At 44.7% G+C, this 19,119-nt stretch overlaps 1 long non-coding RNA gene across 1 annotated transcript in view; it reads right to left on the bottom strand.

The window, feature by feature from the left end:
• Nucleotides 1-1,437: 1,437 nt before the first annotated feature.
• The window catches only part of LOC144177844 (uncharacterized), a 50,156-nt gene continuing 32,474 nt past the window's right edge, over nt 1,438-19,119 (bottom strand). Inside the window, exon 6 of the long non-coding RNA XR_013323871.1 lies at nt 1,438-1,569. This is a non-coding gene — a long non-coding RNA (uncharacterized LOC144177844). The remainder of the gene's footprint in view (nt 1,570-19,119) is intronic.

The following is a 19,119-nucleotide window of genomic DNA, read 5'->3' as shown; positions in this document are numbered from 1 at the left end:
TTTTAGCAATACCTTCAATGCTACACACTGGTTAGAAAATATGAGCTAACCTCTGTGAATGACTGGTGTGAACATTTTGCGGTAGTGAGGAAGTGGCTGAAACAGTTCTCTTCTAATGTGTTCGGTCATTGACGAGGTTTTCCGCAAAAACTGTGTTTTAACAGCAAAGCTGTTGAGGAAATCATTTGTGCAAGGTGGCCGCAGTTAGAAACACCAATAAAATGCCAAGCGCTTGTGCACGCGTTGCTATGGAAACTGATGGCTTTTGTCTGATAAACTTCAATGCAGAAACACAAACAGCTTTAAAAAGGAGAAGGTGCATAACCAAGACCGGTGAAACAAGCTTGAGTGAAAATTTGAAGGTGGCTTGCTTTGAGCGTGGAGCAGTGTAGATACCTAAGCATGTTTTTATCTTCACATTGAAATGTGAGAATCTGGAGCATTTTACGAAAGTGAAAGGACTGTAGAGTTATACAGCGGTAGGTGAGCACCAAATTTGCACCAATTGGCCATTGGCCCATAGTTGAGCAGAAGATCTCTAAATATAACATTACAATTGATGGAGGACCTGACAATTTTTGGCAAATGTTGTGCTGAAGATATAAATTTTAATCACCTCCCGCTTGCCTGCTTAACGACTCACTCGTTCAGTTTGGTTGAGGGAAAAAGTACGAGCCAATGGCAGTGGGCCTGGCAGGCACTATCAGGAGCGAAAAACGCGTGCAGCCAAGCGAAGATAGATGCAGTCTTCAAAAATAAACATGAATTCCTAAAGAATAAGCTTCGGTGCTTGTTTAAGTGATGTTCCCAATCCCAACTTTTTTTCAGTAAATATATAAATCCTGAAATCAATTGTCGGCTACTCTGACGTTATCCCCATTATCTCTGAGCTGGCTTACTCAGTAAGGTTGGTTACCTTTCCACAGGATAAATAAGTTCGATAACACATTCCGCTTAAAGGACAATGTCCGCATGGGGCGCATCAACGACAATCCAAATCCGGATGGCGGAAGTGATTGAGCTGTGACTGAGCCTTTCGGAGGCATAGGGAACTGTCACTGTTGCCACGAGCTCCATGACGAATCATACTTGTTGAAATGCGATGCGTCTGTGGTGGTACACGCACAGACACATACTCACTCAGCACTAACATGTATCATACGTTCGCCTACATTTTTTTTACAAATTTGTAGCTACTTGCAAGGTCACCAAGGCTTCACAACTCATTCACAATGTATACTGCCCTGGTATACTGTATACTGTACGGCCGTTCCACTGCAGCAGGGGTTTTAATTGTGGTGTTGCAGCTCTCATCCAGCCCTAGAATAAGTACAGCCAAGAGCAGAATTTATAACCTTGTAACAGCAATCATTCGTGCTTTTAAGGAAAAAAATAAATTCAGCAACTGACAAAGACTGTGTTTATTACAAAATGTAGGGCAGATTTATTCCCGGAATTGCTGCCCATACAGTGATGCTGCTTCCATTTGATATGACCGCTATGGTGGTCATGGACACAGTACAGCTGCTTTGCTCCAATGGAAACCACAGCTGCCATGCTCAGGAGCGCCTGCAGCACGGAACAAAAAGAAAAAAAGGATGAGTTACAACACTGCACAGCCAACAGTCCCCAGACTCAGCAAGGCAGTTCGAGGCCCCTACAGATATTTAAACTGCACATGTGCAGTGCATCTTGCTTTAAAGGGACCAAGCAACACTCTTTGAGCAGTAGAACTAAACCTGCGCGACGTTTAGATTACACTGCCAGGGATACCTGAGCCAAATATTACACATGCACGTGAAGCAGTGGGCGCGCAAATCACTGTGAAAGACGCAGAAAAACTAACCGCGCTTTCAATTTTCCTCATTATGCACCCCTGGCATGGCCTAAACGACGTCATTGCAGCCATGGCTGTCCTATTGGCTGCTGCTGGTGAACTTCGCGGCTTATTTCTCGCATTTCCTGTGACGATCCGCCGCCGTCGGCGCTGTGCACCAAACTCTTCCAAGCCTGAACCTGTATGCACAGTTTTTAGGTTTCTTTTGTGTTTTGAGTGCGCGGAGTTTGAGTGATGAACTAAATACTTCCCTTTCAACGAGACAACTCGACAACGAACGTTCACTGCTTCAAAAATGCCCTACCAGCCTGACCGCGCACTTGTGAGCAGGCTGCAATGCCTGCTTTTTTGTGGCAGCAGACCAGAAATACCCTTCCACATTGCGGAGAAACGAAGAAAACTCCCTGGCCTGTGATATAGTGAAGGCACCTAAAGAAAAGGCCGCGACCCGCCCCTACTCCAGGAGAGAGCGCACAGCTTTCGTCCGGTTGTACGCGGTTGAGTTGAGAGGGAACAATTTTGCGCGATTTCCCATCGCGCATAGTTTCGGTTATAGTGAACAGATTTTCATAATTCTTGTGGGAGGAGATTGCTGGGACAATAGACTTTAACCCAAAATACATTCCAAATAGTCGATGGTAAGTGCCGCAACGTCCCTTTTATGGTAAGTGCCGCAGCGTCCCTTTTAGAACATTTATCCTGAATCTTGAGTTACCAGTACCTGTTGTCTAGTTACAAAGAATTTCGACAACTTTTTGGAAGTTCGAACAAAGTATGGCCCAAAGCCATTTTTCAAAGATACAACTTCTTCAAACGTGCTGGTTCAAAAAAGTGAACCGGTACAGAGGAAATAATACAAAGTAACCATAGTAACAATGTTTTAGCAGACCGGGCTCCACAGCCTCACTGAGTCAAGACAAAGCTGGGAGTTTCTACATTTAAACTATAGTTACCATTTAAACCATGCTTTACTCATAACCATTACCCATGATGCACAGCTAGGCTGTTTCCCTCAGTTCAGTGGCTGCTGCCAGAACGTTTCAGTCGATACACAAATAGTCCATACTGACATGAGCTCACTGACAATGACTTGTTTGCTGGCCTAAACAACAAGCAAGACACTTCTACAAATTAATTGACGCTTGCAATGATTGTGCTTTATTTGTAGTTAACAAACCAACTGCAACTCCAAAAAGCAACATATGCTCCAACTCAATATTTTAAGGCTAAACTGCATTACTTCATTGCAAAGAAACTTGAAACCTCTTCTTGAGCACAAGTGCCACAGCTTCAAATTGTAGACTGTTGGTACGGGGAAAAAAAGTTTACTCGGCTATTCCAACTACGCAAGCTTGCTGCAATAATAAAGCCAGCTGGGCAATTCGTTCCGCGACAGTACAATGAAGGCTGTTAAAGTAATGCTTTGACCATAGAGGCACTCTGCGCCAATTAGCTAACGTGCCAGTGTACTGACCCCAAATTCGGTGTGAACAGGAATGGGGACAGAGAGTGCAAGCTGTTTAAAATTTACACTAAGCAAAACCAGCTCACCCAACACTTTTTGTGTATGGGGATGGTAACCACAACTTCACAAATGTAGCAAGAAATGAGGAGATGGTGAATTGCTTTTTCTGTTTCAATGCAAGGAAATGACCCGAGTTAAAACCTAAACTGCTGAAAATTTCATTTCTTTGCAAAGGTGCCAAGCGCAGATGGCATTTTTAAGTTATATATAGCAGATACTGAGTAGTGATCCAGATAACTTTTCCACTACAAGGCCATCCAAAAGCCCCGTTAACACAACTGAATGCATGTGAACAACTAAAACATCCTTTAGCCAGAAAATGTTCCTCCATGATTCAACTTGTCTCCGTCCCTGTACAAAGTTATTTTAGCTTCCCTGTCCCAGTTACCTAACTGCAAGGACAACTGTACACCAACAACGGCGTTATCTTGCTCTCCTTTTACTATTACATCTACAAATCAACAAATCTATCTGTCAAATGGAAGCATGACAAAATCAGTCAGGCTGACCTTTGCAAATTGATGAATAAATTTTTCTCAATCTTATGCTGGTCTGCATCAAATGTCTTCACTTCTAACTCGCTGCCACCGAGCACGTCTAGCGTGGCCTCTGCGTACTCCCCTTTCCCCATACTTTCCTCCTTGGCCTTCCGGCTTGTTCTATCTCATTTATCTTCAGTGCCCTCTTTTTCGTTTGATTACAACAAAGCCGATGGTGACGCAAAACCACAGGAGCGAAGCGGGCACTTAACTCTTTCGTTACGGCGGAAAAACGGCCGATTTTAAGTGCTTCCACAAAACGTTTTTTTTTCTCTTGAGCTACTGGACACACGTAGCCTTGCTATGCATAAAATTGTAGCTTATAGATTGCTCTTACAAACACAAAGCAGCAGTTTTGTTAAAGGTACAATTACTTACAGTTTATTCGTCAAGTAATCAGAAAAAAGCCCCCAAGAAAAGTATACAAAAAACACAAATCGGCACTTTTACCGAGACTAAAAATTATTTCAGGTATTTTAAGATATGCAAATTGTTCCTACGTTCCTTGGCTATGATTCAATATATAAATCAACAGTGTACACCAAGTTTTGGATTTTTGAGGGCCCGTCAACCTAGCACAATGGACGGCTGTGCCACGCCGCGAGGGCACTCAAGGGCAGAGGTCGGCAAACTCACTCATGAGTCCACTCACTCAGACTCATTTGGACTCAAACTCACGCGTGAGTTTGAGTTTGAGTGAGCGCGAGGCTAGTGTGGCATGGTGAGTTTGAGCTTGAGTGAGTTTGAGCCGAGTGATCACGACTGAGTTTGAGTCCGATTGAGTTTGAGTCCATTTTGAGTTCTGAGTACATTTTGAGTTTGAGTCCATTTTGAGTTCTGAGTACATTTTGAGTTTGAGTCCATTTTGAGTTCTGAGTACATTTTGAGTTTGAGTCCATTTTGAGTTCTGAGTACAATTTGAGTTTGAGTCCATTTTGAGTTCTGAGTACATTTTGAGTTTGAGTCCATTTTGAGTTCTGAGTACATTTTGAGTTTGAGTCCATTTTGAGTTCTGAGTACATTTTGAGTTTGAGTCCATTTTGAGTTTGAGTTCATTTTGAGTTCTGAGTACAATTTGAGTTTGAGCTCATTTTGAGTTCTGAGTACATTTTGAGTTTGAGTCCATTTTGAGTTCTGAGTAAATTTTGAGTTTGAGTCCATTTTGAGTTCTGAGTAAATTTTGAGTTTGAGCACATTTTGAGTTTGATTACATATTGAGTTTTGAGTACATTTTGAGTTCTGAGTAAATAGGAGTTTTAAGTCCATTTGGAGTTTGAGTACATATGAGTAGCCTAGCAGGCAGCTATGGTTGGCTGTTAAGTTTCATGCGTCACTGTGAGCTCGGAATTCAAGTTACCTGCGGGTATGGCACCAATCGCGATCTGCATGATCGGTTGGGAGGGAGGTGGTGTCTGATTTTTTTTAGTTTCTTGTTGAATTTTTATGGCCATAAGCACTTGCTGTATACCTAATTTTCGCGGCTGGGCGCGTGAGTGATAATTGACTGGTGAGGTCATAAAAAAGGGTTGTCTTAACTTTTCCTCCTGACGGACCCACTAAGAGCGTGGGAAAGGGTGGTGGGGAAGCACACGGCGGCGCTGACGTGCTGGTTGTTCGCCTGCTACTGTTAACGGCTTGATATACTAGGGGTCACAAAGGAAGAGGTGAGAGCCGGGGGGAAATGGGGGCGGGGGCTGTCCTTTCTACTGTTTCAAATGAATTAGCTGAATTGACTGGGCAGCGCCCCTTAAGACAGAATAATGACCACATTAGATTGGGTGAAAAGTGAAACTGATGGGGCTAAGGCGTGTAAGGTATCAAATGAAAGGTCCGGATTAACGGAATCACGCGGGGTAAATAAAAAAAATGCTTCCTGATTGTAGTCATCAGGCAGTCATAATGAGTCATAGATTGGGTTAAAATTCAAAATGACGCTGCGAGGGCATGTGGGGAATCAAATTCAAGGTCTCGATGTGGGGAATCATTCGGGACGAACATGAGATATGAATATATCATGACGTAGTCATGGTAAATCAAAGATTCGGTTAAAATTCAGGTTCATGACGCTAGGGCGTATCAAATTAAAGGTCTCGATGAGGGTAATCCTGTGCTTCCTGATTATTATCATGACATAGTCAAAATGGGTCATAAATTAGGTTAAAATTCACAATGATGCCACTGGGTGTCCGGGGTATCAAATTGAAGGTTCCGATAAGGAAAATCACGTGGGACAAAAATGTGGTAGGGCTATATCATGAGATAGTCATGGTTAGTCATTGATTGGTTTAACGTTCAAATTGATTCCGCTAGGATGTGATGGGTATCAAATCAATGGTCTTGATGAGCCGAATCACGTGGGAGAAATACAAAAATGCTTCCTGGTTATAACCATTAGATTGTCATGGCGAGTCTTATATTGGGGTAAAATTCGAAGTGACCCCGCTAGGGAGTGTAGGGTATCAAATTTACGGTCTTGAAGAGGGGAATCACGTGGTACAAATAAAAAAAAGGCTTCGTAGTTCGAATCATGAGATGGTCATTATGAGTCATAGATGGGGTTAAATTCAAGGTGAGGCCGCTGAAGCATGTGGGGCGTCAAATTGAAGGTTCCAGTTAGGGGAATCATGTCGGACACCTAAATAATGCGTCCTGGTTAGTCATGAGTCATGGTTAGTTTGACTGGTATGAATTCCATATGACCCTGCTAGGGTGTGTGGGGTATCAAATTAAAGGTCTCGTCGAGGGGGTCACGTGGGACAAATATGAAACTGCTTTCTGGTTATAATTATGAGGATATCGCAAAAGGTTACAGCAAAAGGTACACACTCTCACACTCACTCTCACACTCACACTCTCACTCACTCCCACTCTCACTCACTCACACTCTCACTCACTCACACTCTCACTTTCACACTCTCACTCTCTGACTGTCTCAATCTCTGTGAGGCCATGTGAGTTTTGAATTCATTTTGAGTTCTCAGCCCATTTTGAGTTCTGAGTTCATTTTGAGTTTTGAGTACATTTTGAGTTTGAGTACATTTTGAGTTTGAGTACATTTTGAGGTTTGAGTACATTTTGAGTATTGAGTTCACTTTGAGTTTGAGTACATTTTGAGTTTTGAGTCCATTTTGAGTTTTGAGTTCATTTTGAGTTTGAGTACATTTTGAGTTTTGAGTCTATTTTGAGTCTGAGTTCACTTTGAGTTTGAGTACATTTTGAGTTTTGAGTCCATTTTGAGTTTTGAGTTCATTTTGAGTTTGAGTACATTTTGAGTTTTGAGTACATTTTGAGTTTGAGTACATTTTGAGGTTTGAGTACATTTTGAGTATTGAGTTCACTTTGAGTTTGAGTACATTTTGAGTTTTGAGTCCATTTTGAGTTTTGAGTTCATTTTGAGTTTGAGTACATTTTGAGTTTTGAGTCTATTTTGAGTTTGAGTTCACTTTGAGCTTGAGTACATTTTGAGTTTTGAGTCCATTTTGAGTTCATTTTGAGTTTGAGTACATTTTGAGTTTTGAGTCCATTTTGAGTTTGAGTACACTTTGAGTTTGAGTACATTTTGAGTTTTGAGTCCAAATTGAGTTTGAGTACATTTTGAGTTTGAGTACATTTTGAGTTTTGATTACATTTTGAGTTTGAGTACATTTTGAGTTCTGAGTACATTTTGAGTTGAGTCCGAGTGAGTTCTGAGTTTTGAGCTCAATGTGAGTTTGAGTTTGAGTGAGCGCAGATGTGCTGCTCAGCATTGAGTCTGAGTTTGAGTGAGTGGTGATTCGAAAAAAAAAATTGTGAGTGAGTTTGAGTGAGCCGCGCCAACTTTGCCGAGGTATGCTCAAGGGTGAGTGAGTCTCTGTAAAACGTGCATCCAAGTACCGTACTTACCCGATTCTAACGCGCACTTTTTTTCCGGAAAAATAGCTCGAAACATCGCATGCGCGTTAGAATCAGATACGAAACCGAAACAGCGGAAATTTCGTCCCACCTATCGCCATCACCATGTCAAGATGACGCTAAACTTCTAAAGCTTTTAGCAACGATTTTTCGGACGCAGGAAGCATAGGCGCCTAGGCTTTTCTATCGGCGTTCACACAAATCGTCAAATCGTTCCACTTGCGCGCTTGATAACAGCAATGGCAGCAGCAGCTCTCACGCGTTCAAAACGAGCGGTCGGCTGAAGCGTGCGCCTCTGGAGTAGCTCGCGGGATGGGCGTGTGAGGCGTGGGCCACGATCCCATCGACCATGGTTGAACGTTAGTTCAGAAGTGTGGAACTTCGAAGTATTCGAAGTTCCCGCGGTGACGTGACCTTCAGTGACGGGTGAAATGCTCGTGCTGGATTGTATTTCACTCGTTGTTGGTGGTACCGTTGCCTGCGAACTATCCGCCATCATCGGTCGCGCCGTTGCTAGGCGCGCTCCCGTCCGCTCCGCTCCGTTGCTAGGGGAGAGGAGGCGCCTGATAACACCTCCGGAGGAGCGGCGGACGACGGCGGCGACGATTCAGGCTTGCTTAAGAAGTGCATTCGCACTTCTGTAGGTGAACAGTTGGTACTGAAAGTTGCTCAATTTACCCCAATTTACTGCCGCGTTGGGAGCACGATCATGCAAGGAAAAATGTTTATATGTGGATAATTCTTTCACGTGAAAAGTTGTAAGGCCATGACACCTTTCACTTGCATTAAAAATATCGTGCTTCACTTTACTCGAAGTAGTAGAATAATTAAGTGCAGCATCAGTTTTACATTTAAAAAATGGGTAAAATAAGCAACTCCACCGAAGCAATAAATGTTAAAAAAAATGAAAAGTATATTTATATGTTATGTTAGAGGTGGGAAAATTAAAATTCTTCATGAATAGTGTTTGCTATTCAATTCTATTTGCAACATTGTTTACGGTTTGAAGTATGTTAGAGGTGGGAAAATTAAATTTCTTCATGAATAGTGTTCGCTATTCAATTCTATTTGCAACATTGCTTATGGTTTGAAGTATTTATAATTTATAAAAATTTCTTGGGCACCAAAGTCTGCTTATGTGGCTTTAAATAGCAAGCATTGTGGCTTCAGCTGGCATTATATGCCTCCCGCACTTTGGTCATGTCATTGTACTTGCCTGGTCGACCACAGTTAGCTGGTGCAGCATCTAGCAGTACACTCGACATCGAGCACATTCCATAGCAAGACACGGTACTGGTAACTCCAATACCTTCAACAAACATCACGTAAACTGATAGGTTCGCCTGGCACGCCATTGGGGCACGAGTCATGTGGTCCCTCAACAGCTCCGACGAATACCAGGCAATATGATGGCTTCAGCTGGGTGGTTACGGAGCCACGCAGTTTTGCAAGAGCCACCAAGGACCTGCTTTCGTTTTGTATGTTATTTCTCCTTTTGGCACACTTTCGTTCATAAGCCATGCGCCACGTGTACCTGGGAAATATCAGGGCCATTCACTGCTTATAACACTAAATATTTCGCCTCATGGAGCAGACAAGCGTTGCACCTCGTTGATGATGATGATTGATGATGGTACCCTGTTTGTAGTGGGGTGATGACGTCATCTTAAAAAAAAAAAAGAACTCATATACCCATGTTTTACGTTCTTCGTTTAATATTAGCTCTGCTCTTAGGGTAGGCACAAAAAAAACTTATTAGGCACAGAATACTTATTTTTTCTGTTACACGTGGTAGCTGTCCTAGGCAATATTCCCTTTTCTGCTTTTCGTCCACCAGCATTCTAATCTTCTCTTCATAACCTCGACAGGCCTGAAGTTGACTCCCTCTGTGCTACCCTTAAATCCTAGGGCTTCTGGAAGCCGAATACTTCTCTCTAGATTTGGATGGATACCCTCGCATTCCATCACTATGTGCCGCATAGTTTGTTTCTTTTTTGCAGATTGCACATACCCCATCACTTTGTGTATACTTCCCCACAAATCTCTTAGTTCACAAGCAACCTGCACTAGCCTCAGGAAGCAAAGCACTGCCCTTAGAATTATCGCATAAATTTTCCTTTCTGATGTCTAATTTCTCAGTCCTGTACATCTCTAACGACATTTTAGCTTCCATTTTTTCCCTCCATTTATTCGTTTCTATCTGCCTTGCCTCCTTTTTGGTTACCTTGGCTGTCTTCGCTTCTCCACCATTGTTTCCATATTTCATCGTTAGTCTTCTAGTCCTCCTTAGCCACTGTGTGCCCACGTTTTTAACCTTAGCTGTCCACCTACGTCGATCCATTGCCCTCAACCTCTTCTCAAAACATATTTTACTCTGTGCTTCTCGAACTTCAAACGACGCCCAGCCCATATCTCTCTGCACTGCTTTGTTACTAGTTGTTTTTCCATGCGCTTCTAAGGGCAAATGGCCCGCCATTCTCTGGTTCACTTCAAGGTCTGATTTTAAAGGAGTACTGACACCAAATTTAGAGGCCTAAATAACGATATAATTGGCTTCAGTAGTTTGTACAGATTACCCACAGAAATTTTTGGAGCGATCCGAGGCTGGAAACGCATCAAAAATCGATTTTAATTGCCCTGGCCGCGAACTATTACAAATCGGCAGCACTAGCGAAATCGCTTAGGGTGTGACGTCAGGCTATCCGCGATTTTGCGGCCGATTCAGCATGACGTCATACAGTTGTTTCCGGAACCGGAAGCGATAGCCTGCGCTGTTGTTGTGGGCGGTCTCGCTTCGATAGGAGGTTTGGCTTTGCTGCGGTACCGCTGTGAGCAAGGCTTGCGAAGTGCGCACTTCACGTTTCCGCGCAGGTATTGCCATCTCTCGACCGGTCGGCGCACCGCCCGCCGCGCGCCGCGGGGGGCCGGTCAGCGTATACGCTTGCATCGCGGCAGATATCTGATCGCCGCTTTTAAAATAAGCCCTGATAACAATCCCAAGCACAATTTTTCACCACACTAACACCTACTTTCTCGCATGTGGAACTTCATTTTAACGATCAGATTGATTCAGAAGAGCAGCGACAAGCGGTTGCTACCGTCTTGCTACCGTGGTCTGCGCCGGATCGAGCCGCTGAGTGTCCGAGCTGGCAGGCGCGGCCGGCGTGTGCGCGAACTGTTTCCGAAGGCAGGAAACGCTTCACGATTGCCTGCTTTATCCATTTTTTGCGATTAAACGCGCGGGATCTACAAATTCAGCTCAGCGATAGTCGTAGTTGACCATGGAGCAAAAACGGTGGGCGGAGCGACGCCGACGACGCATCGCATGCACGCATCGGGTCATGTGTCTCAAATTCACGCGTACGACTAGTCGTGGTGACAGTCGTAACGATCAGTCGCATGCGAATCGAGTGTACAAATCGTACATGTGTCCAGCGCTTTAGTGTGAACCGCGTGCAATCCGTAGCAGACGATGCAGCGAACGTCCCTGACGTCACGGAGACCATGACGTCACGGTCCGACGTCACGGAGACCGTGACGTCAGGCAGTCCGCTTGCAGGCTCTCCTTCGAACGGCCATTTTCCCGCGCGGCGACCGAATTTGAAAGTGGTTGCAATAAACGTGCTATAATTAATTATATGTTGGTGGCTGACGCCTTTCGGTTCGATTTTCGTAATTACTGGGACCATAGGTATTCTTTACAGCATAAAAACTGAAAGCGAGAAATTTCGTGTCAGTACTCCTTTAAGCAGATTACTACAGAAATAAAAGTTGGCTCTGCCCCACAACATGCAGACTTGAATTTCAAGCCTGACTGCTTGGCACGTTCCTTTGGGTAGGTTTTTTAGCACGATGCCAAAGCCATGCAAGAAAGCCTACCACTAAAGCCTTGCACGAAAGTGGAACTCTTGCAGCCAATCTTGGCTGAAGTGCAATGCTACCCATTCAAAATTTATAATGCGGAAAGAACTTTCTTATAAATACGGTGGTATAAGTAAGAAATCAATAGTTATTACTTGCTGCGATGCTTAAAGGTCATACCAACCACTACATACCTTACCTCTTTTCAATGCCTGGGGTAAGCCATTCAAATGCAGTCGACTCTTGATAATTTGAAGTCACCTAATTAGAATTTTCAGTTAATTGGAAGTGATGTTCAGGTCCCGGTAATTTTACATGCAATTCAAAAGAAGAAATTGCTTGATAATTCAAAGCTAGAACAAAATATATTGGCTAGTTTGAAGCTACTTTGAAAAAAAGCATCAAGAGAATGTGAAAGCAATTGAAAAAATGAAGGTCTGCGGATAATGCAATCTCACTGGTAGTAACCCACAACGGAGAAACTTGTAATGCATGCATGTGAAGGAAGAGAAAGAGCTGCTCAGAAGAAGTTGGCCGAGGGTGGTATGTGAAACTTGTAGTTAAAGGCTGTGGGGTAAAGAGAGTAGCAATGGGACTGCTGCGATTACGGGCATTTTGGACCTCTCGTCACGGCAAACAAAAAGTCAGAAAAACCAGATGGCGAATAACTTCAGCGTATGAAATTTTAGACGTAAATATACAATGGCACAGTAGCGTAGATGGCAGTGACACTGATGCATCTGAATTATTGGACATTAGAAAAAAATTGGCCAGTGACCGTGTACGCAGAGATCGAAGTCAAACATTATGATTAATTTTTCATCAAGGAATTTGACATCTCTACTCGTTTAAAGGCACCTTTTTTTTATGAAAACTTGCACACACCTATGACATTGCCATCAAGGAACGAGAGGCCTGAATACAAAAAACCGGAACACTCAGTGGATGAGTGTGAGAGAGGAAAACCTATGGGCAACAGATGGATTTGGGTAAAGCAGGATAGGAGAAATCGGAAATGGAGCGGACAGGCCTCTGTTCTGCAGTGCGCATAAATAGGCTCAGTATGATGACTACAGCATGCGAAATGCGAGAAAAATTCTCGTCTGGCGATGTGGGACTGGTCAAGGAAGGCCCCGTGTCAGCAAAAAAGTAGCGATGGCTACCTATTCTTCGATTACCTGAGGCTCCTTTAATCTTAAAACCCCACTTGCATTGCTTGAGAAAATTTTTCCCGAAACGCAATTTCATTAGTAAACTGCAATAAATAACTGACTTCTAAAACGACCATGTACAGCAACCTCTGTAGTGCGGTCTTCGCAATAAAAAAAAGAAACAGCAGCTTTGAATGCACTCAACCCCAATGTTTGGGCACCAAATGTGAGTGCATTAGGTAAGTGCACCAAAGACAGGCTGCGAAGCGCAGATTTTGCGAAATACACCCACAACGAGAACAGCGACACCCTTAGCCCAAGGCATCGACAAGCAGTCTCTTGCGGTAGGTCTGTCTCTCTTTCGAAACGGCGCAGGTCACCCCTCGGCCAGTCGTACACGTGCGCGGGCTGTAGTGGAAATGTTCGACCAGCCCCTGTAATGAAAGCAGTGGGCGATGTCTCGATGACATACGATACCGAAATAAATATACCTCCGAAACTGTGCTCGCTTTGCATTTGTGCACGCAACCCAGTACCCCTTGACCTGCTTACCAAGGCTGTGAACGTTCACCTCGGTGTAATAACTGTCACCAGTAGTAAGCATAGTGACACCATAGCTAGCAGATTCGAGCTCAGTTATGCATATGAGCCCATAAGATAAAAAAAATCATGATGCTGTAGAGTGTACTTTCGGGTGTGCTTTCGCAAGAAATATGGCACGTAGATTATCCACTTTGAAATTAGCCTACACTTCTACCACGAACCCTTAAGCCAACAGTACCTTGTGTGTTTTCTTCGGGGTATAAAAAGTGCAATATAACATACCTCCGCACGAGCTTGTCGCTACCACCGACGTAGACGGCCTCAAAATCAAGTCTCCACCTTTGCGTCGTCGAAGCTGAATGTTTGAAGCTGAGGCGCGGACTGACGTGAGGCTCGGTAGCACTTTAGGAACGGCAGCTGGAAAACAGCTGCCATTTCAAACCACGACAGCGTACAGGCCGTCCGTCCGTTCAGTTGAAACGGTGCCGCAAAAGCACGGACGGCCGAACAAGAAATGCACAAAACAATGTTGTCAACGTTGTCAGCATGGCCAAAGCCCCTCAATTTTTCACACCAAAGTTGCAGAAGTTTTGAGGCCAAAAAGAGAGCGTTACCAGCATAGTTGGGGGCGTTTAGGCCGATTTGGTGGCGGTTGTGGTCGGGTTTTAGTCGGATGCCCGACACGGGCTGAACGACTCCCTTACTTGCGCAGATTGTTCGCAATAGGCGGTGAGCTCGACCACGGGCGGCGCTGCAAAGCGCACCTCCGTGACGTCGACTTAAGGATTCTCACATTTGTCGTCTGCTTCACGCGGGCTCGCTCTCCCTGATGTTCCTTTGCGCGCCGTTGATTCTGATGCTTGTCCGCATTAGATATTGCGTATGCGCCACTTTTTATTATAATAAAAGACTTGAAATCGCTACACTAGCTACAGGCATGATTTAAAGTATGGTTTTTGATACCGCTCCTGGTGCCGCCCCATTCCTGAGAAGCCGGTCCTGTGCGGAGCACGAAGACTCGGAGCTAGGCGCGCCAGCTTCCATATTCAGCAATCTTTCAAGCAAAGGGAACAGCAAGCTGGGTCATTCCATGCCAAACGTCCCAGCCGTAAAACCGACCATCACGGATTTGCTCAGTAAAAATTGTAGGTCATCCTCGCATGGCCCACAATGCTCCCTGAAAGTGTTTTTGTCCAAAAAACTTTTGTTCTTTTTCTAGCGGCCCTTTTACCTACAGGGTTTAAAGCAAACTTGCGTCTGTGAAAAAATTCATGAAAAAGTAACTTCGCTTACAATGGCCACCATTTTTTGTGAACGTCATGTTGAGGTCCTGGGCTGCTCTATGCCGCATTTTTAAAATATGTTTCCTTTTCTTTGCTGTGATTACGACATTCAGAAAATACACGATGTCGAGCATTTTCAAACATTTTTAGCAAATACGAGCACATTCTCTCAGCCAACGAAGCATTTGTACCTGTATCTCAGGATTCTCAGCATTGTGGAAAATTGGTAAAAACTATATTTTCACTCAAAAAAGGTGAAATGTGCGAGAAAACGTTTGACAAACTTGGAAAAATCTCCTTTCTGGCCCATATTCACCTTGAAATTGTGCATTGGTGTGCTCGTAGTAAAAATATCAAATACAAGCCATTCACTAGTAGAAATGATGGCAGTTTATTTCAGAAAGTTTAATCACAACAGTTTTTGTTTTAGCAGAGAAAAAATATTCAATTTGTACAGCGACACTACTTCACCCCGTTGTTCCACACAGCGTCTTCTCTGCACGGCATGCACCTGCCTGCATGAAAGAGGTGCTAGCCAGCGGGTTTGCGCTACAAGAATACCTTTCGCCGCAATCGTATTTGTAGCGTCAGTACAGTAAAAAGTAATAATTCGTGTGTTAGTGGGAAAAGTACAACGAGGAGCTAGCGGTGGTGCGCCCATTCCACGAGTACGGGTAACTCAACAGCTGGCTGGACATGGACGTGCATTCAAAGTAGCAGGGTATGTTATACGTGGTGTCCTTTCAGTATGCCGAAAATTACGAAATAAACAGCGGCGGAGTCATCGAGTTAAATGGATTTATTTGTATGCGTTAGCGGGAATTGCATAACCCAATGCTTTAAATGCACATCTGATGTCCAGCTTCTTTTATTCTTTCTTCTCACAATGCCTACTGGGCTTTGTGATGTTTGTTGCATTTGTATTGCTACTAATTATTAATAATTTGATGGTTATGCAACTTCTTAAACTAGTGCCATACTGAACCAACGTTACTAGAATAAGCTCAGTTTCGGAGCTCTGCATCCCCGCCAGCGGAGGAGGGTGGGCCAAACGGCGGTCGCGAGAACTAGCGGCGCTGCAGTCAAGTCTTGCGCTACTCCCGGCGCGTCGTCTGCTTCGGCGGCGGGCGGCCGCTGCAGCCGACCGCGGCGGGCCGCCGCGCAGACGTACCGCGGCAGCTTTCTAGTACTGCTATTGCTAAACTTAAACATCTATCATCGTTCCAGCCGATTAGCTTAAACGCCTTCGTCCTTCTAGTCGACGTTACCGCATCACATTTGTGCACTGTTTAAGTGGAAATGCGTTGAGCCGCCTGTATGCACTGACCTGGAAGCGCAGCTCATTGGCTAGCTAAGAATCGACGGTCGGCCTATATTTTAACTGTCTACATTGCGTTTAACTTGATCGATTGTGGGGTTTAACGCGCCGACGCAACGCAGGCGATGAGGCGCGCCGTAGTGGAGGGCTCCGGATTAATTTTGACCACCTGGGGATCTTTAACGTGCGCTGAAATCTCGTACACACGAGCGTTTTAAATGCAGAGCATTTCTTAGCCTCGCGTGTTCCTGCGTCGGACGGTGTCAATAGTTTCGCGTCCGCAGCAGGTGCGCCTCTCCTTCCCTCCTCTCTCTCAACAGCAGCTGGCGCGCGCATGCGTCGTAGTCAGCCCGTTCGCTCCGTCGCGGTCTCGGCGTAACAGGTGCGTGATAGCAGCGCGGTGGGTCGTGGAAGGGCGCGCGCTGCTTGCGCATGCGCGCTCTCCCCCCCGTACTGCTCTCCCTCTACTGCGCGCGCTGCAAATATAGCGGCTAGCGGTCGCTCGTGTTTCAGTCACTGCGCTGCTCCTTCGTTCCTTGGTTGACGCTCGTGCCCACGTTTACTCGTGTCTGCTACTCCAGCATCACGGAAGAAGCGATGGAAGCAACACTGCCTTCAATCAGCACTGAGGCCCCAATGCTCTGCATTTACTCGTGTTGCGCGGGAATTTTTTGCTTATCGCCTCCATCAGGAAAGCGGCCGCCGCGGTCTGCGTTTAACTTCATGTACGGTAGCTTCTAATCCAATTACCCCTTTCAGCGTAGTTTTTATAACTACTGCGCCGTGTTACATCGACCAAAAACAACCCAACGAGTTTGTGAAAGCAGTGCCTTTATAAGTGCTTTTATCTCCACGCGGCAATAGGACAGTTTTTCTGAATCTCGTCGGTGCAAGGTACCGCTAACCAGCATCCGATGGAGAGTTCCTATGCTCAACTTTTATATCCGCTGGGCTGGTCCCACCTCATCTCGTCTTTGTGCACTCTGTGGTGCATACGAACATTAGATCACCAAAGATGAAATTTCGATTTACAGTTCTTACGCTCAGTTAATCTGTGACAAACGCACTCGAATTTTGTGAGTTGACATTAAAGCTTTAATCCGCAATTTAAAGGTGCTCATGGTACGCCTGAATTCACAAGGATCTTTGACCGCCATTTTGATGTCTTGAACTCAAGAAATCCGTTCAGCTGGTCATACAAGACACCTCTCCGAAAGGCGAATCAGTCTTCAACGAGAAGGTTTTTTTTAAAAAAAGGCTGAATTGTACATAACACGACACAAGGATGCACAAGAAAAACCAGTGTTTGAGGGCCTCAGGAACACTGTATTTGCAGGACAACTTATATGTATGCACGGTGTCAGCACCTTTTGATGTGTTTGTGGCGACGGGAAGCTGCCGAAATCTCTCACGCTCAAGACGACTCAATGCCACATCGAAAATATTTTGGTTGCGTAAAAAGAAAAGGGTGGCTAAAACAACAGGTTACTGCCTCCCAAAGCAGCTGTTTACAGAATTACATATGGGCCGTACGCGATTGCATATGAGCGAATACTCATTCAGCCGTTCACGGTGTAAGGTATATTTGCTCGAAACGTTCAAGAGAGGCACACGGAGGAAGCAACAAACGGTACACAAATTTTATTCACCCCAGGGTTTGCACAATTTCAAAAGAAAAAAGTTACACACAATAAAAGAGTAACCAATTAAAAAAACTGCCTGATTTATCACAACGTAGGCTATGAGGCGACTTATACAAAACGCACGCACTTCAAAACCGCAAAAAAATACGAAGGCATACTAGCTAGCCAGCTTCCTTCAATTGTGGTTCTTACCTGTCGTTTGCAGATTTTACGAAATAATAGACTGTCTGCTCTGCTCATACACCGTTGTGCGTGCAAGTTTTTCTGGTTGATTTCAGTCGGAATGGGCTGAACCTGATTATTGAATACACGTTGGCAATCTTCTTCGACAAAACTTAAATGTGATTGTCGAATGCATCGCAGTTCAACAGATGAGGCTCCAACTCAGCAAGTAATATTTGTTCGGAGAGGTGTCTTGTATGACCAGCTGAACGGATTTCTTGAGTTCAAGACATCGAAATGGCGGTCAAAGATCCTTCTTAATTCAGGCGTACCATGAGCACCATTAAATTGCGGATTAAAGCTTTAATGTCAACTCACAAAATTCGAGTGCGTTTGTCACAGATGAACTGAGCGTAAAAACTGTAAACCGAACTTTCATCTTTGGTGATCTAATGCTCGTATGCACTAAAGAGTGCACAAATGCGAGATGAGGTGGGATCAGCCCGGCAGAATATAAAAGTTGAGCATAGGAACTCAACATCGGAAGCTGGTTAACGGGACCTTGAACCGACGAGATTCAGAAAAACTGTCCTATTGCCGCGTGGAGATAAAATCACTTATAAAGGCACTGCTTTCACAAACTCGTTGGGTCGTTTTTGGTCGAGGTAAGACGGCACAGTTGTTATAAAAACTACGCTGAGAAGGGCTTAGAAGCTACCGTACATGAAGTTAAACGCAATGTAGACAGTTCAAATATAGGCCGAGCGTCCCAATGAGCTGCGCATGCAGGTAAGTGCATACAGGCGACCCAACGCATTTACACTTAACCAGTGCACAAATGTGATGCGGTAACATCGACTAGAAGGAAGAAGGCATTCAAGCTGGTTGACTGGAAAGATGATCGATGTTTAAGTATTAGAAAGCTGCCGCGGTACGTCTGCGCGGCGGCCCGCAGCGGTCGGCTGCAGCGGCCTGCCGCCGCCGAAGCAGACGACGCGCCGGGAGTAGCGCAAGACTTGACTGCAGCGCCGCTAGTTCTCGCGACCGCCACGCGGCCCGCCTCTCCGGCGGAGCTTTCAAACTGAGTTTATTCTAGTAACGTTGTACTGAACAATATGTATCATTACTTTGGTGGGTGTCTTAACTCTGAAGGTAAGGAGTGTGCGAGAAATTCGATAGCCCCGTGGGATACTTTTGTTCTCTTTTATAAAACTGATCAACGAGCATTCATATTTCTGCGGTTTTTGAGTGGCCATGTGACCACGTCGTCTTGGAAACTCGCTGATTGATTGTAATGTGGCCCAATAGATGCGATAGGCCAAGATCCATTGCATCCTGGAAAGGATGGAATTCCAGCTAGATATTG

This window comes from Haemaphysalis longicornis, unplaced genomic scaffold (assembly GCF_048455015.1).
Source record: "Haemaphysalis longicornis isolate Haplotype H1 unplaced genomic scaffold, Haemaphysalis longicornis Haplotype H1 scaffold_1, whole genome shotgun sequence".
In the NCBI taxonomy this organism is placed as follows: domain Eukaryota; kingdom Metazoa; phylum Arthropoda; class Arachnida; order Ixodida; family Ixodidae; genus Haemaphysalis; species Haemaphysalis longicornis.
Note: the sequence above shows the minus strand (reverse complement) of the source record. Positions and strands in the feature narration are given on the sequence as shown.